The sequence below is a fragment of the Lotus japonicus genome, chromosome 1 (assembly GCF_012489685.1).
Source record: "Lotus japonicus ecotype B-129 chromosome 1, LjGifu_v1.2".
Classification (NCBI taxonomy): Eukaryota; Viridiplantae; Streptophyta; class Magnoliopsida; order Fabales; family Fabaceae; genus Lotus; species Lotus japonicus.
The window spans coordinates 45,568,810-45,595,218 of NC_080041.1; the positions used below are offsets into that span (position 1 = coordinate 45,568,810).

Below are 26,409 nucleotides of genomic sequence, written 5' to 3' on the forward strand. Positions count from 1 at the left end.
CGGACGGAAACTTCGTTAGATGTCCCGAATAGAAAAAGTCTTCATCCAGCGCTTGAATCTAGGGTTTCGAAGCAAAGAAATTAGCGTCGTCGAACTTCCGAACAGTGAATACTATCGTGCGTACAGTCCAGGGTTCCGAAATGAAACGCTGGTCGAAGGAAAAATAAAGAGAATCTTTAAATTTTCCAAGGATTTGAAATCTAACTTAATACATTGCTCTAAAGCGAAATTAGCCTATTCTGGACACGCTCGCCATAAGGCAGGTGTGCAGACGACTCGCACTAATTCCTAAAACGACTACGCAACATTCCTCAAGCAATGCCTGAACTTTTTTCTTCATTAATCTTTCTCAAATATCAAACTCCTGTCACGCTTACACTGATCCTACGCGTGAGTCGGAAATTAACTTGCTCTGAAAATCCAGGTCTTACAATAAACATCTAAAACGGATTCAGGGATTTTCTGTACGAGATTTACGAGTTACAACAAAGCCACAACTGTTCTTAGCATTGCCATGACCGTGGTCACTTAATTTCATCAGCATGAGCATGGTAGAAATTCAACATGGTCGTGGTAAAATTGTTTGGTCTTGTTCTCTTAGCTCTGACATTTCTAAATAAATAAACTGATAAAATTTATTATCAAGAAGTTTATAACAACGTATCCAAATTTTAGCCCGATCAAAAACTTTGTCGCTCTGATCACTGGATCTGTACGTATTGCCTTCGGGTTTACTTTCTGTCACTTTCTGCTACTTATGGTTACAGCGGAGTTGTATAACCATATTGTACATTAGTTATGTTGTACAATCTTGGGTTGAGTCTTTAGCTTAGAAAAGTCTTTTACTTTAAAAAGAAAACAAAAAAAATACCTGCTTTTTCCGCTTTATTTAATTTTTGAGTTACTAAGTGACACCCAGAAATCGGGATGTTTCAAAGTGAATGTTGTAACTTCCATAAATCTCAGGGGTCACTTTATTAATATTTTCGAAAATGTGAGTAAACTTTTGCCGGAATAAAAACCTTTTTAAATATTAGTTTAACCAAAAAGAAATAACTGAAGGAGTTAATGGACTGAATAATTTCATTTTATTAATAAAATCGAGATTACAAATAATTCCTCCAATTTTAAAGACATAAAGGTAAACTAGTGTTTGACCACCCCCGAGCCTACACAACAAGAAGGTCTTTAGGTTAGGTTCGAAGCCTATAAGCAAATTCGGCTCACCCCCAAGTACAGGCTCAATTATCACACTCAATACCCGACTCATAATCCACGTGCCTCTAAGGCCTCCTCTAACGCTCGCATCCTCTTCTCTAGCCAATCCCATAGCTTAACCATCAGTCGCGCGGTCGTTGACCTAAGCCTTGTCGTCGTCCACATCAAGCAGGTATAGGGCGGCATCTCGACTGATCACACGCATGCTCGTTGTCTAGGCGTTAAGCGCCCCAAACAACAACCAAGCAAACAAGCAAGGGTCAAATTCTAACACACACATATCATAAGTAGGGTATACTACCCTAGCAATCACAAGTTCTTCCTTAAACTAACATTCACAAATAGGGAAACTATATTTAGCTCTAGGTTCACAAGTATGGGGAACTAACTTATAGTTCTAAGATATAGTTATTCAATGCTCGTGCACATGCATGTAGACGCTTCAGATATCCATAAGTCGATCCCTCATGGAAAGGCAGGATGAACACGACTCCACGATTGGGGTTGGACCTCTCTAACGCACCGCTGCCCAACAGCTTGATGATCGGGGTTGGACCTCTCCAACGCACTGTCGTATCACGTTCATCCTTTGTTCAGGTCCATCCCCTGAACGTCACCATCAACTAGCCCAATCCAGGCACTAGCCATAGCCAACCAAGACCAATCCATGCACTTGGTCCACAAATGCATGCCATGCAAGTCAGTCATCATAACTAGGCCCTAAGCCTTTCACGTTCATCTCATATGAACCAAACCTCATAACATAATAACTTGCATGCATATCAATAAATGTAGCTAGCACCCTAGTCACATAAACATGTTTATAATAACAAGAGCTAACATTTCTTGCATCAATAATCATATAGCATTCATAGCACATATATCATTGGTAACCCTAGCATCATGCTTACTAATAATCACAACCACAAACATATCTCTAGGCTGAGGCCGAATTGCCCTTACTAACATATTCATCTAGCTTAAGGTCCTTAACATTTCACAATCATACAACCACAATCAATAATTTTAGGTCGTAGCCGAAGTGCCTTTGCCTCGAAGGTATGCTTTCCTAAAAGTCTCGGGATGCTCCTTGAAGCTAGGCCTACACTCGAAAAGGTCCTACCAACGAACATACAGAGAAACGTTACGAATTAGTCAATCGTTAGCGCTAGTATATCCCTTCCCCATATTTTCGAAAATATCTCCTTGAAACCTCGAAAAATCAAAACTTTCTCTTTCATAATATCAAAACCTCCTTTCTAAAATCCGTTGTTTTAAAATCATAAAAGCATCATGAAATTCTTTAAGAAATACTCTCATATTCACAAACATCTCTAAGCAACTTGATTAAGATCATTCTCTTATGGATTTGGAAGATCAGCATAAGCTGCAACCATAAGGATATTGAGAATGACATTGCTCAAGGCTTAGAAACTAAACTAACCTAAGAACAGGAAAATAAAAAGAAGAGCAAGAGAGAGCTCACGCACAAAAGAGAGGAGATGAGAGCTCTTGAATGTGAAAAATGAGGAGGTAGAGCTCTCTATTTATAGTGAGGGATGAGAGCCGAGCATTAAATGCTTTTCTTTCTCCCCAAGAAGCAGCCCAAACCCACGAAATTTTCAGCCAATTTTAGGGTTTCTAGACTCTTCCAACCTTCCTTGATTCGGTCCTCAAAATTTGGCTTATTTCCTAACTAAACCCTCTTAAAAATACCATTTAAATCCTTATTCTTTTTAAATATTCAAATCAGAATTCAAAAGGTTTTAAATCAGATATAAAGAGATCCCCAAAGGTATTAAAAGTTTAAATATTGATCCCCAATTAAAGCTTAAGAGAGAAAATTTTCAAAAATACTTTGCCAAGCCAAGAAAGGAAAATAGTTGCACAATTCTCATTTTTCCTTCTCCCCAAATCGTAGGCCATCCACCACCTTCTCATGGTCTGATTTTCTTCCAAAAATAATTACACAATTTCCCTCCTAAATGCTTCAAAACTCATAATTTTGAATTTAAAAACTCCATCAATGATTTTGGCTCCAAAATTTCGTGCATGATTTCCATATTGCCTCAAAAATATTTTTCAGAATGAATTATTTAATAAAACATAGGTTAAAAATAATTAAATACATTTTATTTAAATAAAACCCTATTTATTTAAATAAAACCCTCAAAAAAAAAAGAAAGGAATATTCTCTCATGGAATATCCTTAGAATCATGCCTAGAACCTCCCCATAAGGTTTGACCCACGAAATCATCCTCGCCGACTCGATTCGCCAACTCGTCGTCGCAGAACCTTAGAAATATTACAATCAAAACGCTCGTAATAACGAGTACATAGTCATTTATATATTATTAAGGTATAATAATGTACCTAATAAAATAATTTCTCTTTCGAAAGGCATAATATCACATATAACACAAACAATTCCCAGAATATTATTTAATATTATTATTAAATAATATACCCTAAAACATGGTCTTACAATTGTTGGATCGATTGTTGATATGATCAAGCTAAGGACATGGTTGTGGCTCAAATCCCTGGTAAAAAAGTTCTAACTTTTATTATTATAAATGGGAAAAACAACCATGGATTTGTCTCTCTAATATGCAATGACAGGGGGATATGCTTATGAATACTTCAAGCAATAAATTGTGTATATTTGTGCCTCTATTTTGTGGACTTGGGTCCCATTTGGAAAAATAGCTTAATTAAGCACTTATGGTCATAAGCGTTTATTCATAAGCGTTTATTCATAAGCTATTTTAAAAAAATTATTGAAATAAATTAAAAATAAGTTATATATAAGCATAATCTTTTTTTCATAAACTGTCATGAATAGCTTATGAAAATAAGCTCAAAACAGCTTATGGTAGCCATAAGTTGTTTGCATAAGCTATCTGATGACCCTATTTTAGTAGTGTTTTTAGGGTCATTTCTTTGTGAGTTTTGAGTCTTTTCTCTTTGTCTCTTGTAGTGTTTCGTGCAGTCTCTGTAAGATCAAGATTTGGTCATGTGGTACAACTCTATGTTTTGATGATAACAAGTATTTATTTGTGGATGAACAACTATGATACTCTAATGTTTGTCTTGAGTGTTTTGACAAACAGGTTCTGATTCTGACACCAGAAGATATATTCGTCAGAAGTTCTGAAGATCAGAGGATCTGAGGATCAGAGGATCTGAAGATCAGAGGATCAGAAGATCTGAGGATCAGAAGATCTGAAGACCAGAAGCTCTGAAGGTCCAGAAGCTCTGAAGGTCCAGAAGCAGAAGTTACGAAGGTCAGAGGATCCAAGCATCCCTCTGACTCTGATCACCAAGCTTCACAAGTTCCAACACGAAGCATAACTCTGATCAGATGTCATTGGTTAAAGGCAAATGTCTCTATCAAGAAGTACAAGAGCAGTGTACTATTCTGACAAGCCTACCTACCAAGGTTCAGCCACAGCAGGTTCTGGAAGTTCCAGAAATGCCCTCCAACGGTCATATTCTCTCAACAGAAATATCCTTTGCACCTTGGACTATAAAAGGCTGAAGAAAAGAAGAAAGCTGAGAGAGAGAAACCAAGAGCTGCAATACAAGAAAAGATTCAAGCCTCTACTTTCTTCATCTGTTCTTATTTAGTTTACACTCAGCTTATTTAGAAGCAAACCTTTGTAAACACCAACCTCAAACAGTTGTTTGATTTTCCTTAAGGGACCGGGTAGGTCAGTATCCTTAAGAAGACTAAGAGAGTGAATCTTAGTGGTGATTCCTTTAGGAGATCAAGGTTGATCGGATCCTAGAGAAGACTAAGAGAGTGAATCTTAGTGTGAGCTAAGTCAGTGTATTGTTAGTCACTTGTATGTTTCAAGTGCAGTTGTAACAATTATCTGATTAGTGGATTGCCTTCATTCTAAGAAGGAAGAAATCACCTTAACGGGTGGACTGGATTAGCTTGAGGGATTTATCAAGTGAACCAGGATAAAATACTTGTGTGCTTCTCTCTTCTCTCTATCTTTATCCGCTGCACCATCTATCTTAGAGAAACCGAAAAGATTTACTTTAAATCTTAAGGGGAAAGTTTTTATATTGAAAACGCTATTCAACCCCCCCTTCTAGTCGTTTTTCATACCTTCAATTGGTATCAGAGCGCAAGTTCTGATTACCACACTTAACAGTGTTCAGTAGATCCGGGCCAGTGTGAAAAACTCATGGATTCCACCACTACTACAAGCAAATATCAATACAGTGCAAGACCACCTATCTTTGATGGTCAGAGATTTGATTTTTGGAAAGATAGAATCAAAAGCTTCTTTCTTGGCTTTGATCCTGATCTCTGGGATTTTGTTGTTGATGGCTACACCCCTCCTGTCGATGAACATGGTGTAAAGATCCCAAGGAAGAAGATGAGTGAAGATCAAAAGAAGGAGTTCAGAGATCATCACCGATCAAGAGCTATTCTGCAAAGTGCCATTTCATATGAAGAATATGAGAAAATCACTGATCGTGATTCCGCTAAGTGTATCCTTGATTCCTTAAAGATGACACATGAAGGAAACAAGAAGGTGAAAGAATCAAAGGCGCTGTCCTTGATCCAGAAATATGAATCCTTCATCATGGAACCTAACGAATCCATTGAGGATATGTTTTCCAGATTTCAGTTGCTCGTAGCTGGAATACGACCTCTCAACAAGAGCTACACAACTAAAGATCATGTCATAAGGGTCATCAGATGTCTTCCTGAAAGCTGGATGCCCTTGGTGACTTCAATAGAGCTCACAAGAGATGTTGAGCATATGAGTTTAGAAGAACTCATCAGCATACTGAAATGTCATGAGCTGAAGCGCTCTGAGAAGGCTAAATCTGAGAAGTCAAAAGCTCTCCAAGCTGGAGCAGAAGAATCTGAAGAAGCATCAGAAGATTCTGATGAAGATGAGCTGACTCTGATATCCAGAAAGTTCAACTGCATCTGGAAGCACAGGCAGAGCAAATACAAAGGTTCATCAAAGGACGAAAAGTCAAAGAAGCATTTCAAACCAAAGAAAAGTCTGATGGTGACTTTTGATGAATCAGAATCAGAGGATGTTGACTCTGATGGTGAAGTCCAAGGACTCATGGCTATTGTCAAAGACAAAGGAGCAGAGTCAAAGGAAGCTGTTGACTCTGACTCAGCATCAGAAGGAGATCCTAACTCAGACGATGAAAATGAGGTATTCGCTTCTTTCTCTACCTCTGAACTGAAACATGCATTGTCTGATATCATGGATAAGTATAACTCCTTATTGTCTAAGCATAAGAAGCTGAAAAAGGACTTATCTGCTGTTTCCAAGACTCCTTCCGAACATGAGAAAATTATTTCTGATTTGAAAAATGATAATCATGCTTTGATCAATTCTAACTCTGTGCTTAAGAACCAGATTGCTAAGTTAGAAGAAATAGTTGCTTGTGATGCCTCTGATTGTAGAAATGAATCTAAGTATGAAAAGTCTTTTCAAAGATTCCTGGCTAAAAGTGTAGACAGAAGCTTAATGGCTTCAATGATCTATGGCGTAAGCAGAAATGGAATATATGACATTGGTCATTCTAAACCTTCTGAAGTTGCTCCATCATCTCTTAAGAAAGGAACTTTCTCAATGTCAAAATATCATGCTCAAATTCCTTTATATTATCCTGTTGAATGACCCAAAGTTGTCAGAACTTTTGGGCTAACTAACAAGAAAGGACCCAGAAAGTGGGTACCTAGGGATAAGATTATATATTGTGCAGATATCTTCAATAGGTCCATCGAAACTCCAACCATGGAACCTGGACAGTGGATGCAGGCAACACATGATGGGAGAAAGACATATATCCCAAGATCCTAAACTTGAACCTGAAGGTGAAGTTAATCTTGGAGGCATCAGTAGAGTAAGATTTGGTCAAGTCAAAGCTAGCTGAAAAAGCTTGCAGAGATGAGCATGACTTTTCAGATAGAAACAAAGACTCAGAACTTGTCAAACCTGAAGCAACAACATCAGAAGATGCTACTACAACTTCTGACTTGCGTCATCAGAAGAAGAGTAGGTTCATAGCTTCTCATTCTGAAGCATCTGAAGATGGAATTTTTTTCCAGAATGGAGATGTCACCAGAACCTCTGGACTTTGACACTTCTGCTCTCATAAGAAGATATACTAATCAGCAGCCAAGTATCCCTTGGTATTCCTTCTAAGGGGGAGTATTTCGTCTTATGCTCTTACTATTTTTTTTCCACCTTCATTCTTTTTGCTTATGACAAAAAGGGGGAGAACTTATAGTATCTTGACAACTCCTATATTATTTAGCTCAGAATCTAGATATTACTAACGTTGATATTAAGTATTAGATTCAGGGGGAGCTTAGCTCAGAATCAAGCACGAGTCTTGGATTCAGAAGGAGCAAGATAAACTATACACATCAGGATAAGTTTTAACTCTGATACCTTATACTCTGAGTGTATTCAGTTTATTTGTTTAGAGTTGTTCATCAAAATACATGGTTTTGTCATCATCAAAAAGGGGGAGATTGTAAGATCAAGATTTGGTCATGTGGTACAACTCTATGTTTTGATGATAACAAGTATTTATTTGTGGATGAACAACTATGATACTCTAATGTTTGTCTTGAGTGTTTTGATAAACAGGTTCTGATTCTGACACCAGAAGATATATTCGTCAGAAGTTCTGAAGATCAGAGGATCTGAGGATCAGAGGATCTGAGGATCAGAGGATCTGAAGATCAGAGGATCTGAGGATCAGAGGATCTGAAGATCAGAGGATCTGAGGATCTGAGGATCAGAGGATCTGAGGATCAGAAGATCAGAGGATCAGAAGATCTGAGGATCAGAAGATCTGAAGACCAGAAGCTCTGAAGGTCCAGAAGCTCTGAAGGTCCAGAAGCAGAAGTTACGAAGGTCAGAGGATCCAAGCATCCCTCTGACTCTGATCACCAAGCTTCACAAGTTCCAACACGAAGCATAACTCTGATCAGATGTCATTGGTTAAAGGCAAATGTCTCTATCAAGAAGTACAAGAGCAGTGTACTATTCTGACAAGCCTACCTACCAAGGTTCAGCCACAGCAGGTTCTGGAAGTTCCAGAAATGCCCTCCAACGGTCATATTCTCTCAACAGAAATATCCTTTGCACCTTGGACTATAAAAGGCTGAAGAAAAGAAGAAAGCTGAGAGAGAGAAACCAAGAGCTGCAATACAAGAAAAGATTCAAGCCTCTACTTTCTTCATCTGTTCTTATTTAGTTTACACTCAGCTTATTTAGAAGCAAACCTTTGTAAACACCAACCTCAAACAGTTGTTTGATTTTCCTTAAGGGACCGGGTAGGTCAGTATCCTTAAGAAGACTAAGAGAGTGAATCTTAGTGGTGATTCCTTTAGGAGATCAAGGTTGATCGGATCCTAGAGAAGACTAAGAGAGTGAATCTTAGTGTGAGCTAAGTCAGTGTATTGTTAGTCACTTGTATGTTTCAAGTGCAGTTGTAACAATTATCTGATTAGTGGATTGCCTTCATTCTAAGAAGGAAGAAATCACCTTAACGGGTGGACTGGATTAGCTTGAGGGATTTATCAAGTGAACCAGGATAAAATACTTGTGTGCTTCTCTCTTCTCTCTATCTTTATCCGCTGCACCATCTATCTTAGAGAAACCGAAAAGATTTACTTTAAATCTTAAGGGGAAAGTTTTTATATTGAAAACGCTATTCAACCCCCCCTTCTAGTCGTTTTTCATACCTTCAATTGGTATCAGAGCGCAAGTTCTGATTACCACACTTAACAGTGTTCAGTAGATCCGGGCCAGTGTGAAAAACTCATGGATTCCACCACTACTACAAGCAAATATCAATACAGTGCAAGACCACCTATCTTTGATGGTCAGAGATTTGATTTTTGGAAAGATAGAATCAAAAGCTTCTTTCTTGGCTTTGATCCTGATCTCTGGGATTTTGTTGTTGATGGCTACACCCCTCCTGTCGATGAACATGGTGTAAAGATCCCAAGGAAGAAGATGAGTGAAGATCAAAAGAAGGAGTTCAGAGATCATCACCGATCAAGAGCTATTCTGCAAAGTGCCATTTCATATGAAGAATATGAGAAAATCACTGATCGTGATTCCGCTAAGTGTATCCTTGATTCCTTAAAGATGACACATGAAGGAAACAAGAAGGTGAAAGAATCAAAGGCGCTGTCCTTGATCCAGAAATATGAATCCTTCATCATGGAACCTAACGAATCCATTGAGGATATGTTTTCCAGATTTCAGTTGCTCGTAGCTGGAATACGACCTCTCAACAAGAGCTACACAACTAAAGATCATGTCATAAGGGTCATCAGATGTCTTCCTGAAAGCTGGATGCCCTTGGTGACTTCAATAGAGCTCACAAGAGATGTTGAGCATATGAGTTTAGAAGAACTCATCAGCATACTGAAATGTCATGAGCTGAAGCGCTCTGAGAAGGCTAAATCTGAGAAGTCAAAAGCTCTCCAAGCTGGAGCAGAAGAATCTGAAGAAGCATCAGAAGATTCTGATGAAGATGAGCTGACTCTGATATCCAGAAAGTTCAACTGCATCTGGAAGCACAGGCAGAGCAAATACAAAGGTTCATCAAAGGACGAAAAGTCAAAGAAGCATTTCAAACCAAAGAAAAGTCTGATGGTGACTTTTGATGAATCAGAATCAGAGGATGTTGACTCTGATGGTGAAGTCCAAGGACTCATGGCTATTGTCAAAGACAAAGGAGCAGAGTCAAAGGAAGCTGTTGACTCTGACTCAGCATCAGAAGGAGATCCTAACTCAGACGATGAAAATGAGGTATTCGCTTCTTTCTCTACCTCTGAACTGAAACATGCATTGTCTGATATCATGGATAAGTATAACTCCTTATTGTCTAAGCATAAGAAGCTGAAAAAGGACTTATCTGCTGTTTCCAAGACTCCTTCCGAACATGAGAAAATTATTTCTGATTTGAAAAATGATAATCATGCTTTGATCAATTCTAACTCTGTGCTTAAGAACCAGATTGCTAAGTTAGAAGAAATAGTTGCTTGTGATGCCTCTGATTGTAGAAATGAATCTAAGTATGAAAAGTCTTTTCAAAGATTCCTGGCTAAAAGTGTAGACAGAAGCTTAATGGCTTCAATGATCTATGGCGTAAGCAGAAATGGAATATATGACATTGGTCATTCTAAACCTTCTGAAGTTGCTCCATCATCTCTTAAGAAAGGAACTTTCTCAATGTCAAAATATCATGCTCAAATTCCTTTATATTATCCTGTTGAATGACCCAAAGTTGTCAGAACTTTTGGGCTAACTAACAAGAAAGGACCCAGAAAGTGGGTACCTAGGGATAAGATTATATATTGTGCAGATATCTTCAATAGGTCCATCGAAACTCCAACCATGGAACCTGGACAGTGGATGCAGGCAACACATGATGGGAGAAAGACATATATCCCAAGATCCTAAACTTGAACCTGAAGGTGAAGTTAATCTTGGAGGCATCAGTAGAGTAAGATTTGGTCAAGTCAAAGCTAGCTGAAAAAGCTTGCAGAGATGAGCATGACTTTTCAGATAGAAACAAAGACTCAGAACTTGTCAAACCTGAAGCAACAACATCAGAAGATGCTACTACAACTTCTGACTTGCGTCATCAGAAGAAGAGTAGGTTCATAGCTTCTCATTCTGAAGCATCTGAAGATGGAATTTTTTTCCAGAATGGAGATGTCACCAGAACCTCTGGACTTTGACACTTCTGCTCTCATAAGAAGATATACTAATCAGCAGCCAAGTATCCCTTGGTATTCCTTCTAAGGGGGAGTATTTCGTCTTATGCTCTTACTATTTTTTTTCCACCTTCATTCTTTTTGCTTATGACAAAAAGGGGGAGAACTTATAGTATCTTGACAACTCCTATATTATTTAGCTCAGAATCTAGATATTACTAACGTTGATATTAAGTATTAGATTCAGGGGGAGCTTAGCTCAGAATCAAGCACGAGTCTTGGATTCAGAAGGAGCAAGATAAACTATACACATCAGGATAAGTTTTAACTCTGATACCTTATACTCTGAGTGTATTCAGTTTATTTGTTTAGAGTTGTTCATCAAAATACATGGTTTTGTCATCATCAAAAAGGGGGAGATTGTAAGATCAAGATTTGGTCATGTGGTACAACTCTATGTTTTGATGATAACAAGTATTTATTTGTGGATGAACAACTATGATACTCTAATGTTTGTCTTGAGTGTTTTGATAAACAGGTTCTGATTCTGACACCAGAAGATATATTCGTCAGAAGTTCTGAAGATCAGAGGATCTGAGGATCAGAGGATCTGAGGATCAGAGGATCTGAAGATCAGAGGATCTGAGGATCAGAGGATCTGAAGATCAGAGGATCTGAGGATCTGAGGATCAGAGGATCTGAGGATCAGAAGATCAGAGGATCAGAAGATCTGAGGATCAGAAGATCTGAAGACCAGAAGCTCTGAAGGTCCAGAAGCTCTGAAGGTCCAGAAGCAGAAGTTACGAAGGTCAGAGGATCCAAGCATCCCTCTGACTCTGATCACCAAGCTTCACAAGTTCCAACACGAAGCATAACTCTGATCAGATGTCATTGGTTAAAGGCAAATGTCTCTATCAAGAAGTACAAGAGCAGTGTACTATTCTGACAAGCCTACCTACCAAGGTTCAGCCACAGCAGGTTCTGGAAGTTCCAGAAATGCCCTCCAACGGTCATATTCTCTCAACAGAAATATCCTTTGCACCTTGGACTATAAAAGGCTGAAGAAAAGAAGAAAGCTGAGAGAGAGAAACCAAGAGCTGCAATACAAGAAAAGATTCAAGCCTCTACTTTCTTCATCTGTTCTTATTTAGTTTACACTCAGCTTATTTAGAAGCAAACCTTTGTAAACACCAACCTCAAACAGTTGTTTGATTTTCCTTAAGGGACCGGGTAGGTCAGTATCCTTAAGAAGACTAAGAGAGTGAATCTTAGTGGTGATTCCTTTAGGAGATCAAGGTTGATCGGATCCTAGAGAAGACTAAGAGAGTGAATCTTAGTGTGAGCTAAGTCAGTGTATTGTTAGTCACTTGTATGTTTCAAGTGCAGTTGTAACAATTATCTGATTAGTGGATTGCCTTCATTCTAAGAAGGAAGAAATCACCTTAACGGGTGGACTGGATTAGCTTGAGGGATTTATCAAGTGAACCAGGATAAAATACTTGTGTGCTTCTCTCTTCTCTCTATCTTTATCCGCTGCACCATCGATCTTAGAGAAACCGAAAAGATTTACTTTAAATCTTAAGGGGAAAGTTTTTATATTGAAAACGCTATTCAACCCCCCCTTCTAGTCGTTTTTCATACCTTCAGTCTCATGCATTTTTATCTTTATTTGAATCTTTGTTTTGTTTTGGTAGTTATGTAGTTTTATAAGGGTCTTTCTTGCATTTTTATAAAGTTTAGGACTTGCATGTGTCTTCTACTTAATTGTGAGGACTATTATGCTTTTAATCCTTTGAATTTCTTGATATTTTTCCTGGGCTTGGGCCTTAAGTGTTTCAGCTGATAACTCATGAAGAGGGAAGACCAAAAAGCATGAAGAATTGATGGAAGAATTCAAAGGGGGGTTACAAGAAGATTTGGAGTCATTTTCAGCGACCATCTGGCGCTCAAGCGCCAGCACTCCAGTAGCTTTGGAGCTGCTGATTTGGGCAGGGCACCTGAGCGCCCCAGGGCAGCGCTTGAGCGCCCTGGCTCAACCATTTTGCCTATAAATAAGGCTTTTGTCATTTTATTTAGGACTCTTGATCATTTCCTTAACATTTTACCAAGTTTAGAAGCTGAGGAAGAGCTTTGGGGCTTGTGGGAAGCTTCCACCTTGAAATTTCTCATGTTTCTTTACATTTCATTGTATGGATTTCCTAGACATGAGTGGCTAGTTTACTTTTTGCTTTGGGTTTAAGTGATTTCATGAATCTCTGGTTGTTAATTCCTATCCCTATGCTTTTGTTCTTCATTCTACCTTGAGTTTCCATTCTATATTGCATGATTAGTTTGTGTGCACACTTGCTGAAGGCTAGACTATAATCATATCGGAAGATTTTTGTGGTTTAGGAACTTGACTTGAAATTAATCCTTCTATGGTTGCTACTAGGAATAGAGTAAGGGTTGAGTTTTGTTGGCTTGAATTTGTATGATCTAAACCTCATATAAATGACTAAGTACACAAGGAATTGGGCTTAGCTTTTAGTATGGGAGAATTGCTTATGTGAGGAATCAATAAGTGATTAACTAGGCTAGAACAACAAGGAGTGAATCAAGGGTTTATATGCATAGGGTAGGTGGACTAGAGTGGATTGGATGATCGACAATCCAAGGCATTTTTATCAATTGTTAATCTCAACACTTTAATCATTGCTCTTTTGTCAAAACTTTCTCGCAATCAAACCATTCATAAAATTGAACTTTTATTTCCTTTCATATACCCGGAGATATCTGTGCACTTTCATATTGACCAACAAGTTTTTTGCGCCTTTGCGGGGGATTGTTTGTGGTTTTCGGTTTAAGTTACAAGTTTGTAGTTTTTTTTAACATTGCTTTGAATAGGTGTTACTAACCTTTTCTTTGGCTTTGTTATTTTAATGTATGCAAGGTAGGCTTGACACGTAGTCATTGGTGTTTGATCTGGAGCCTGAACGTACTATCCACCATCGTCGAGCTCAACAAAGAGTTGCTGAAGTTGTCGCCATGGCTGCCCAAATGACGGAAGAGGAGATGCAAGCGCACATAGACCAATGGGTGCAAGAGACCCTTGCTCAAAGACTCATAGAGAAAGAGGCGGAAAATGCCAATCGCTCTTTGAGAGACCTCACAATGGCTGCCATGAGCTACGACTATCCCGGTAGCATAGTTTTTCCTGATGGCATGGGAAACTTTGAGCTAAGGCCGGCATTCATAAATTTGGTGAGCCAGAACCAATACGGTGGAGGTGCCCTCGAAGACCCACATGCATATATGGAGCGGTTTATCCGTAACTGTAAAACCTACAGAGTTCAGAATGTCTCAGCGGACACAATCCGCCTGAGTTTTTTCCCATTCTCATTGAGGGACATGACATAGGAGTGGTTGAATTCACAGCCCCAAGGTAGCATAACATCTTGGAAAGATCTTGCCGAGAATTTCACCACTATATTTGTTCCGATTGCTCTGTTGAGAAAATTGAAGAATGATATAATGACGTTTGCCCAAGTAGCCGATGAAAATCTTTATGAAGCTTGGGAGCGCTTCAAAAAGCTTTTGAGGAAGTGCCCACAGCACAACCTCACCCAAGCGGAGCAAGTGGCTAAGTTTTATGATGGCCTCCAATATTCTTCAAGGTTTGGTTTGGATGCAGCTTCAAATGGAGAGTTCGATACCCTTCTTCCACAAGTTGGGTATGAGTTTATTGAAAAAATGGTTGTGAGAGCCATGAACTCTAATAATAATCGCCAAGCCCGAAGAAGAGTGCTAGCAGTTGAAGCCTATGATCAACTCATGGCCTCCAACAAGCAACTCTCCAAGCAAATGGCGGAAATTTAGAATCAAATGAAGACCACCAAGCTGATCGGTGGTAGAATTGCCAAGGTGGAGTGTGTGACTTGTGGAGGGCCGCATGATAGTGAAGGATGCACGGAGATTAAACCTGATGATGAGGAAGCCAATGAAGGTATGTAAAACTCTAGAAAAGGGGGTTTGAATAGGGTTTTCAAGGTTTTAATGTTTTCCTTGTAAGATTTTAAGAAAATCTTCTCAGTTTAAAGAACACAAGGTGCAAGAGATAAAGGAAGAAGAAAAGCACACAAGTATTTTATCCTGGTTCCCTTGATAAATCCCTCAAGCTAATCCAGTCCACCCGTTATCTTTCTTAGAATGAAGGCAATTCACTATTCAAAGATTGTTACAACTGCACTAGCACACCTTGCTCAGTGACTAACAACCTATGAACTAGCAACACTAAGACTCAACCGTCTTAATCTTCTCAAGAATCCTGACCTCACTGGTCTGTCAAGGAACTACAAAAAATTTGTAGAAAGTTTGGGTTTACAAAGAATTGCTTCTAAACAAGCAGAGGTAAACATAATAAGAACAATGAAGAAAATATTGCTAAGGTATTTTGCTTGAAGTTTTTCACTTGTATTGCTCAATAGATTTTTAGCTATTTCTTCTCACTTCAGTCTATTTATACTCAAAGGTGAGATTTTGTAGTGGTTGAAAGATTCTATCCGTTGGAGGGCAATTCTGGAAATTCCAGAACCTGCTATGGCTGAGCATCGTAGGTAAGGCGGTCAGAATAGTACACTTGCTTTTGTACTATTGACAATGACATTGCCTTAGCCTAGTTGACTCATGATCTTTGGCGACGCTTCATGTTGGAACTTGTGAAGCAATGTGATCAGAGTCAGAAGGAAGCTTCGATCCTCTGACCTTCAGAACTTCTGCTTCTGGACCGTTCACTCTGAACATCTGGTCTTCAGAATTGGAAGTGCTTTGGTCTTGAGAGTCTGCTTACTCTTAGACTTCAGAATCTTCAAGTCTTCAGCTTTTGGACCGTTCACTCAGAACTTCTGGTCTTTAGAACTTCAGCACTTGAGATTATCAGAGCCCACATCAGAGTTTTAATCTTCAGAACATCTGAAGCGTTTACTGTCGTTCAGAAGAACGTAGTGATTGCAGAAGTGTTTCATTGGTTACTCTTTGGTCTTCAACTTCATATGTATATGCCTTGAATCAGAATCAGAACCTGTTTGTCAAACACTTAAACGACAAATGTAAGAGTACCCTAATTGTTCATACACAAAAATAAACTTGTTATCATCAAAACATAGATTTGTACCACTGACCAAATCTTGGTCTTACAGTCAAAGCCATGGGTCAATTTCGTAATGACTCCTTTTCAAATACTTGACAATCCTGGATGGAGAAACCATCCCAACTTCTCTTGGAGGAAAAGCAACAATGCATAAGGAGGTAGCTTCGAAAGGCAATCTCCCAATCAAGGTGTCCAAGGCCAAACCTCAAGACAGCCGCTAGAGCGAGGGGAAGTTGATGGTGGTGGTAGCAAGAAGAGTTTGGAAGAGATGGTTGAGACTTTCATCAACCGAACTGAGAATAATTACAAGAACCAAGAGGCGGCTATTAAAAACCTAGAGAATCAATTTGGCCAGCTTGCCAAGCAAATAGCCGAGAGGCCTCAAGGCAAGTTCCCTTCCGATACTATCCCTAACCCTATGCAAGAGAATGCCTCTGTTGTAACTACTGGAATTGGTAGGGTGATGAATGAATTGAAGAAAAAAACAGAGGGAGAAAAAAGTAAGGAGATAGTTGAGGGAAAAGTTGTGATTCCCATCAAGACTAGAGAGGTAATTAATCTTACTCCTGAAACTAGCAAGGTTCCTTTTCCTAAAGCATTGGCTAAGAAAAATTTAGACAACAAGTTTTCAAAGTTCGTGGATGTCTTAAAAATACTCCACATCATTATTCCTATTGTCGATACTTTGGAACAAATGCCTATATATGCTAAGTTTATGAAGGATATCTTGTCTAAGAGAAGGAGGTTGAAGGAGGTTGATGAAACAATGATGTTAACGGAGGAATGTAGTGTCATCTTACAATGGAAATTCCAAGAAAAAGAAGAGACCCCAGAAGTTTCACTATTCCGGTGGAGATTGAAGGATTGGCGGATGTGGAAGCACTTTGTGATTTGGGAGCGAGCATCAACTTGATGCCGCTTACCATGTTTGAAAGATTGAATCTAGGAGAGGTTACACCAACTATGCTCTCCTTGCAAATGAAGGTATGAAAAATACTAGAAGTGGGGGTTTGAATAGGGTTTTAAAACTTTGGGTTAATACATTAGAAGACCCCTGAATTTGTAAAGGGAATCAGTTCCAGGGCCTGGAAAATTTTCACATCAAATTGGGTCCTTAAGAATTTTTTTTAATTCAATTAAGGACAAAGTGTGTCTGATGCTGAAGTGGCTTCAATTTTTGCCTACTCAGCTTTTCCACGTGGCATTTTAATTTTCTTTTAATTGAAAAAATTCTAAAACTTAATTTTTTAAATCAAACTCATATATTAAAGCATAAATAAAAAATAAAAACTTAATAAAATCTCTAATGTAAAAAAAAACAACAAAAACGGCCTAGTAACCAAACCTCCCTGCAGCAGAAACATAACCTCTAATTGCCTTCAAAAGCAGCAAAACTCTCCCATGATCCTGCACGTATTCCTTTCCATAGCCTAGCTCCTAAAAACCAATCTCAGTGATATCTGGAATTGTCAAACACCATATGAACCCATTCCCCAAACACAATAGCACGCAACCTGGGACTCCCACTATGTATCATGCTTAAAAACAACATATCATCCAGATCCCTCAAACTCCATAGGGCAGCAATTTCCGCCAGAAGGGAAGAGAAGGATGATTTGAGATTTGGGATGAGGGTTTCAATTTGAGTGGGAGTTTGGCCTTTGGGTAGTGAAATTTGGAGTCTTGGTGTGTGTGTGGGGGGGGGGGGGGAATTGGAGATGGGAAGTGGAGGAATCTCAACGGGTTAGCCTCTGCCATTTGCTTGAACAGAGATTTGGATTTATGGAATATGAGGAATTAAGGATTTTAATTTTTTTGGTTTAGATTAAATTTGTTTTATTTTTAGATTTAGGTTTTTATTTACACTAGAGATTTTATTAAGTTTTTATTTTTTACTCATGCTTTAATATATGAGTTGGATTTAAAAAATTAAGTTTTAGAATTTTTTCAATTAAAAAAAATTTAAAATGCCACGCGGAAAAGCTGAGTAGGCAAAAATTGAAGCCACTTCAGCATTAGACACACTTTGTCCTTAATTGAATTAAAAAAATCTTAGGGACCCAATTTGATGCGAAAATTTTCCAGGCCCTGAAACTGATTCCCTTTACAAATTCAGGGGCCTTCTGATGTATTAAGCCTAAAACTTTTAAAGCTTTCCCTCTAAGATTTTAACAAATATTTTCGGTATGAAGAACACAAAGTGCAGTAGATAAGGGAAGGAGAAAAGCACACAACGATTTTATCCTGGTTCACTTGATGAATCACTCAAGCTAATCTAGTCCACCCGTTAAGGTGATTTCTTCCTTCTTAGAATGAAGGCAATCCACTATTCAATGATCGTTACAACTGCACTAGCAACCTTGCTCATTGACTAACAATACAATGAACTAGCAATCACTAAGATTCAAAACTCTTAGTCTTCTCAAGGCTACTGACCGACCTGGTCCCTTAAGGAAATCAAACCAACTGTATAAGAAAATGTTCTTGTTTACAATGAGTTGCTTCTAATCAAGCAGAGGTAAACACAATTAAGAACGGTGAAGAAAGATTGCTAAGAGAATATGTTTAAATATTTTCGCTTGAATATGCAATGGTTTCTTAGTCACTTTCTTCTGTCTTCAGCCTTTATATACTCCAAGGTTTAAGGTTTGTGTCATTTGAAAGAATCCATCCGTTGGAGGGCAGTTCTGGGATTTCCAGAGTCCGCTATGGCTGAGCGTCGTAGGTGAGGCAGTCAGAATAGTACATATGCTTTTGTACAAATGTCAGTGATGTTGCCTTAGCCTAGTTGACTCTTTGATCTTGGTGTCGCTTCATGTTGGAACTTGTGAAGTGAAGCGATCTGATCAGAGTCAGAGTGAAGCATGAATCTTCTAACCTTCAGAACTTTTGCTTCTGGACCATTCACTTGAACTTCTGGTCTTCAGAACATAAAGTGCTTTTGGTCTTCAGAGTCAGCTTTCACTTGGACTTCAGAGTCTTCAGCTTCTGGACCGTGCCTCAGAACATCCGGTCTTCAGAACTTCAGAGCTTGAATCATTCAGAGTCCTTGTCAGAGCTTTAGTCTTCAAAGCATCTGAAGCATTTGCTACCGTTCATAAGAACGTAGTGATTGCAGAAGCGTTGTGCTGGTTACTCTTGATCTTCGACTCTTGATAAATGCATCATCTTTGAATCAGAGTCAGAGCCTGTTTGTCACAACTTTAAAGACAAACGTTAGAGTACCATAATTGTTCATACATAATAATAAACATGTTATCATCAAAACATAGAGTTGTACCACCTGACCAATTCTTGGTCTTACAGCAAATGCCGGATCGATCCCTAAAGACACCATACAGGATCGTGGAGGATGTAATGGTAAGGGTGGACAAGTATGTGTTCCCCGTGGATTTTGTGGTACTTGACATGGAAGAAGATGAGAAGATCCCTCTCATTCTTGGCCGACCATTCTTAGCTACTGGTAGAGCTAAGATTGATGTCGAAAAGGGTCATCTCATTCTTCGGGTTGGTAAGGATAAGGTAAGATTTTGTGTTTTCAATCCCATGTTAGAGACTAACCATGTGGATAACTTTGTTTGTGATGTGATTAAAAGCGTATCAAAGGTTCAAGAAGAGACTCCCAAGGTGGAAGAAAAAGATGTTGAGTTCCATCCGACTCTCATCAAGCTTGTTAGAGGAAACAAGTATGGGGGGTCGAAGTACGAGAATCTCCATGCTCATATGGTGAAGTTTACCCTTGCAAGTTCTTTTGTCAAGAAGGAGGGAGTGAGTGATGATGAGTTAAAAATCAAACTCTTCCCTTATTCCTTGACAAAGGGAGCGAGAGAATGGCTTGATGAGCAACAAGATATAACCTCATGGGAGGATTTGTTTCAAAGGTTTTGTGCAAGGTTCCTTCCTTGCACTTGTGGAAAATCAATTGAGAGTAAGAAATTTCCTTCCTAACATCAAATGAAGGAGAGTCTACCTAGGACTATAACATAGGGCTGAATGGGAGACAACTCATGTTTTATTTTTGTTTAAGAATGCTTTAGGATAGTTCTTTTCATTTTTTAAAGAAAAAAAGAAAAAAAAAAGCAATTTTGAGCTGGGTTGGGCGCTCAAGCACCCATGACCAGCGCTTGAGCGCCCCAACACGCACACACACAGTTGTTTTTTGTTTAAAACACCCCAAACCTTTCATTTTCTCAATCTCCAACTTCCCTTTCTCTCTAAAACCGCCCCCCTCACTACTTATACCCATTTCCTACTCCTCCCATCTCACTTGCACAAACTTTTTCTCACTCTTTTTCTCTCAAGCTTGCATTGCATGAAGTGCATTCCATTTGTACCCACTCACTCCAAGTTCAAGGTATGTTCCATCTTTCCACTTCCTTCCATCTACATTCATGGGTTTTGTAATGCATGACTCTATGGGGTTGTGGGTGAGAGATTCTAAGCTTGTACAAGTTGGGTTGGGTTTTTTTATGCTATTCAGGGGTGATTTTTGCCTTGATTCATGATGTCAGGGACAAGGCTAGGAGGCCAATCTTTGTTGTGCAGAAGAGGTTGACGGTTTCCCTTATTCTGAGCAAGGATCGGGTGAACCAACTTTTTAAGGAATGGATGTCTAGGATGCCTCAAGAGGAAGAAGAGGAAGAGGATCATGTAGAGCCAGCGGAAGAAGAAGAAGAAGAAGAGAAAGAGGAGAACGAGGTAGTGAATGAGGTGGTAACTCCACCGCGTGCTAGCCCTTCACCTACTTGGATGGAGGCCGCCTTCAGGCGTAAGTTTTTGAGACAAGATCGCCTTCACAGGGATCTTCATCTCCATTGGAGGGTTGATAGCACGTCGGATCCCAGGTATAATGGCCCAATGGATTTCAACACATTGGAGCAAGGGATGATTGATTTGAGCCTAATGCATGATGCCGGAATTCATCCGGAGTATGATGATGGGAGGGGCAATCATGGCCCCACTGAGTGATTAGTGATGAGGTACTTCTACCCTTAGATAAGTCATGCATTTTTATCATATTTTCCATTTGTAGTTTTTGTTTTTCTTTTGCTCATGCATTATGTAGTTAACTTTGTTTATTTTGTTGGGTCTATTGCTTCCTTATACTCACATGTTGTTGCCCGCAAGTTTTGCTCTTGTACTTTTGCTGGTTTTGAAAAAAAAAATTCATGGATACTTATGTTGTTTTTAGGGATGAGTGATTGCATGCTTGGGAAAGAGAGGAGGAGACTTCGGTCTTCTGAGTGTCTTGAGAATAGGTCGGTGTGAGTTCATTAAGGGTCTATCTTAGACCCTTTACTATAAAAGTTCTGTAGAGGATCCTGACTCACTTGTACTTCTTGGTTTTGCGTTGATTTTACTCATTGCATGCTTTGTGATACTTGCCTATTTCTTGAGATTTTTAGGACTTTGAGCTTCTGAGTTTATTGGCTTGTACATTTCCCTAAGTTGTCCCATTTGAGCCTTATTGGAGACTTTGTTGTTGCCAAATAATAGGGATGGGTGTTTGGTTGGAATTTTGGGGAGTGTTGGTCCTTAAAATTGTTATGGAGCTAAATAAATTAAGAAATAGTCTCTTGCCCCAAATGAAAAATTGAAAAATAGAAAAAGAAAAGAAAAACTCCTAATCAAATTGGAGTTGCAAAAAGAAAAAAAAAGAAAAAAAGTTGAAAAAACGGGGTCAAGAGACTTGTGCTTAAAAGGTTTGTTGTTGAAAGCTCCGGGGTACTTAATTTGGACCACGCTCATTATGCTTTGAAAGTCTAGTCATCCTTAGGGACAAACTACCATCATGTGAAGGTATGAAAAACACTAGAAAGGGGGGGGGGGTTGAATAGGGTTTTGAAGTTTTAAAGCTTTCCCTCTAGATTTTGATAAATCTTTTCGGTCTAAAGAATACAAAGTGGAAGAGATAAGGATAGAGAAAAGAACACAAGGATTTTATCCTGGTTCACTTGATAAATCACTCAAGCTAATCCAGTCCACCCGTTAAGGTGATTTCTTCCTTCTTAGAATGAAGGTAATCCACTATTCAAAGATTGTTACAACTGCACTAGCACACCTTGCTCAGTGACGGACAAATCTAAGAATTAGCAACACTAAGACAACCTTGTCATAGTCTTCTCAAGAATCCTGACCTCACTAGTCTCTCAAGGAAAAATACAAACAAAGTTCGTAGAAGGTTTGGCTTACAAGAGATGCTTCTAAACAAGCAAAGGTAAACACAATAAGAACAATGAAGAAATATTGCTAAGGTATTCGCTTGAAGATTTTCACTTGTATTGCACAATAGTTTCTTAGCCAATTTCTTCTATCTTCATCCTTTAAATACTCCAAGGTTTAGGGTTTGTATCCGTTGAAAGAATCCATCCGTTGGAGGGCAATTCTGGAATTTCCAGAACCTGCTGTGGCTGAACATCGTAGGTAAGACGGTCAGAATAGTACACTTGCTTTTGTACTATTGACAATGACATTGCCTTAGCCTAGTTGACTCTTAATCTTAGGCGACGCTTCATGTTGGAACTTTTGAAGCAATGTGATCAGAGTCAGAAGGAAGCTTGGATCCTCTGACCTTCAGAACTTCTGCTTCTGGACCGTTCACTCTGAACTTTTGGTCTTCAGAATTGGAAGTACTTTGGTCTTGGAAGCCAGCTTACTCTTTGACTTCAGAATCTTCAAGTCTTCAGCTTCCGGACCGTTCCTCAGAACTTCTAGTCTTCAGAACTTCAGTGCTTGAGTCTTTCAGAGTCCACATCAGAGCTTTTAATCTTCAGAACATCTGAAGTGTTTGCTACCGTTTAGAAGAACGTAGTGATTGCAAAAGCGTTTCATTGGTTACTCTTTGGTCTTCAACTTCTGATATATATGACTTCCAATCAGAATCAGAACCTGTTTGTCACACGCTTAAAAGACAAACGTTAGAGTACCCTAATTGTTCATACACAATAATGAACTTGTTATCATCAAAACCTAGAGTTGTACCACATGACCAAATCTTGGTCTTACATCATGTTTAACCAAGCCAACATTTCAACCCTCTTTAAAGTCTCTTTGAATTTGTGCATGCTTGATCTCAGTTGCTCTTGAGTGAATGATACCCAGAACCTATGAACTACTTGTGTGCTCAGTGCACTATATCCATATCTCATCCTAGGAGTTTTAGATCTATATGCTCTCCATGAATGGACTCTACACTCTTCTCTATTTAAAAGTTGCATGAAGTTGGTTGTTGAATCTTTCTCAAGGAGCCGGCTGTAGTTACTCTATTCCCCTGTTTTGTGGTAAGTATTCCTTGTGAGGCACTAGTTTTGGGAGCATTTCTTGCGCTTGAGGGCAAGCGAATGTTTTTTACCCTCGAGGGCGAGCTGTCGTTGAGTATAGTGGTGTGATGACCCTATTTTAGTAGTGTTTTTAGGGTCATTTCTTTGTGAGTTTTGAGTCTTTTCTCTTTGTCTCATGTAGTGTTTTATGCATTCTCATGCATTTTTATCTTTATTTGAGTCTTTGTTTAGTTTTGGTAATTATGTAGCTTTATAAGAGTCTTTCTTGCATTTTTATAAAGTTTAGGACTTGCATATGTCTTCTACTTAATTGTGAGGACTATTATGCTTTTAATCCTTTGAATTTCTTGATATTTTTCCTTGACTTAGGCCTTAAGTGTTTCAGCTGATAATTCATGAAGAGAGAAGGCCAAAAAGCATGAAGAACTGATGAAAGCATTCAAAGGGGGAAGCGAGCAGCTGGCGCTCAAGCGCCCATGGCTGGTGCTCCAGCTCCAGCACTCCAGTAGCTTTGGAGCTGCTGATTTTGGCAGGGCGCATGAGCGCACCCCAAGGCAGCGCTGAAGCGCCCTGGCTCGACCATTTTTCCTATAAATAATGCTTTAGTCATTTTATTCAGGACTCTTGATCATTTCCTTAGAATTTTACCAAGTTTAGAAGCTGAGGAGGAACTTTGGGGCTTGTCGGAAGCTTCCACCTTGTAATTTCTCAGGTTTCTTTACATTTCATTGTATGGATTTCCTAACCATGAGTGGCTAGTTTAATTTTTGCTTTGGATTTATGTAATTCAGGTTCCCTCTGATACGATTGTCCTGCACGATGCTGGGACAAGAGGTTTGACAACCGCTTAACAGTAAAACAGAACTTAACAACAGAAACAATAACACACAGTAATTGTTAACCCAGTTCAGTGAAAAACTTTCACCTACGTCTGGAGGGTTTGCACCCAAAGAAAGGAAATCCACTATCTCAAGATTCAGGAATTACAGACACTCATGAACAAATCAGTTCATAGTTCACTTCCTAATCTACCCAGTGTATTTCTACTTAGAATCTCAACCTAAGTATGAGAGCCCCTCTCACTTTCTCTCAATCACTGCCACAATGATTGGTGAACACAATGAACAATCAGAGTTTGAACGCAATCAAACAACACAGAACCCTTCTTTGCTTTATAGAATCAGTGAGCAAAGAGGATTCACAACTAACAAAGGACAAAGCACAATAACAAATCCTAAAACACTTGATCTCTCTCTATTAGCTTCGGTGGTCTTCATGTTTTAGGTCTTCATCCTTTTATAGACTTCAGCAGCGGTAGCATGGGCTCTAGGGTTAGCATGGGCTGAAGTAACAGATTGCAGCAACAACAAATTAAAACGCAATCTTGATAGATTTGGTTTACTTATTGCACAAGTAAAGATAGAAATCAATCTTTTAACAAAGATTGTTTCAACAAATAACAACCCACAATCAAAACCCTTCTGGAAAAGCAACTTGCTCCTCAAGTAACTCAAAAACATATCTTCAGTAAATCTTCAGAGGGCCCACAACAGAAACTCTAGCTAAGGACTAATGCCCTAGCTTCACGAGGTCAGATGCCACGGCATCTGCTTCGACAATTAGTTGTTTTGACAAAATGCAAGGCAACATGTACCAACAATTTAAGTGATTTCATGAATCTCTAGTTGTTAATTCCTATCCCTATGCTTTTGTTCTTGATTCTACCTTCAGTTTCAATTCTATATTGCATGATTAGTTTGTGTGCACACTTGCTAAAGGCTACTATAATCATATCGGAAGATTGTTGTGGTTTAGGGACTTGAATTGACATGGTTGTGGCTCAAATCCCTGGTAAAAAAGTTCTAACTTCTATTATTATAAATGGGAAAAAGAACCATGGATTTGTCTCTCTAATATGCAATGACAGGGGGATATGTGTATGAATACTTCAGGCAATAAACAATGTGTATTTGTGTCTCTGTTTTGTGGACTTGAGTCCCGTTTGAAAAAACAGCTTAATTAAGCACTTATGGTCATAAGCGCTTATGACATAAGCGTTTATTCATTAGTTATTTTAAAAAATTTATTGAAATAAATTGAAAATAAGCTATATATAAGCATAAGATATTTTCCATAAGCTGTCATGAATAACTTATGAAAATAAGCTCAAAACAGCTTATGGTAGGTCATTAGTTGTTTGCATAAGCTCTCCCAAACACTGGCATAAGCGCTTATGCTATCAAATAAGCTCAAATAAGTTCTTTCAAACGGAGCCTCGAAATTTGTTCTTTGGTAGCCATGGATTTTGTTTTTGCCTTGTTGGCTAGCTATGTAATAGGGGTATAATTGTGTAGGATGGAATGCAATGTGCCTTGGGTGTGTTATTGTGGTGATGTTAGATTGCTTGTTGTGAACATCATTATTTAAGAACTTGTTGTACATGGGTTGAAGCATCCTTGGCTTCTTTTAATTCATTTTTCTTTTAAATAAAGAAAGGGAGAAGCTCAAATAGGATTTCTCTCATGCATGCATTAATTGTGAACATTGTAAATGAATTGAAAAAAGTCGTTTCAAATGTCAAAGAAGTCATTTCATTAGTTAAGACTAGTAAAAGTTATCTGCCTGTTCTGGGAATCCCCGAGTATGGACAACCCTAGCTTCACGGGGACGGATGTCCGCCCTTAAGCTCACGCTCCACTCAAAACAGTGGACCAGAGCTAGGGGACTACTGTTCTGGGAATCCCCGAGTATGGACGACCAAGACGGTAACAGGGACGGATACCACCCGGGGGTAACCACCCGGACGGTGATGGGATCATGGACGAGAACAAGAAGGGACGAGCACCACTGGTGGGACGACAACGTGGACGGTGATGGGATCATAGGAGATCACAAGAAGGGTGACCACGCCTTTTCCCGCACCCCTCCCGGAGCTGGCGACCAGGCTCGCCCCATAGTACAGAACTACAGCTGGTCCGCACTGCATCGGGGTTGACCTGGGCCAACCACCCTACGAAACTAGGGTGGTTGGGCGCGTATCCCGAGG

The 26,409-nt window shown here is 39.1% G+C and overlaps 1 non-coding gene across 1 annotated transcript; it reads right to left on the reverse strand.

Moving 5' to 3' along the window:
- Positions 1 to 14,450: 14,450 nt before the first annotated feature.
- LOC130734869 (small nucleolar RNA R71) lies at positions 14,451 to 14,557 on the reverse strand. The gene has a single exon (XR_009018207.1). It is a non-coding gene; the product is annotated as a small nucleolar RNA R71 (small nucleolar RNA).
- Between the last annotated feature and the right edge of the window lie 11,852 nt (positions 14,558 to 26,409).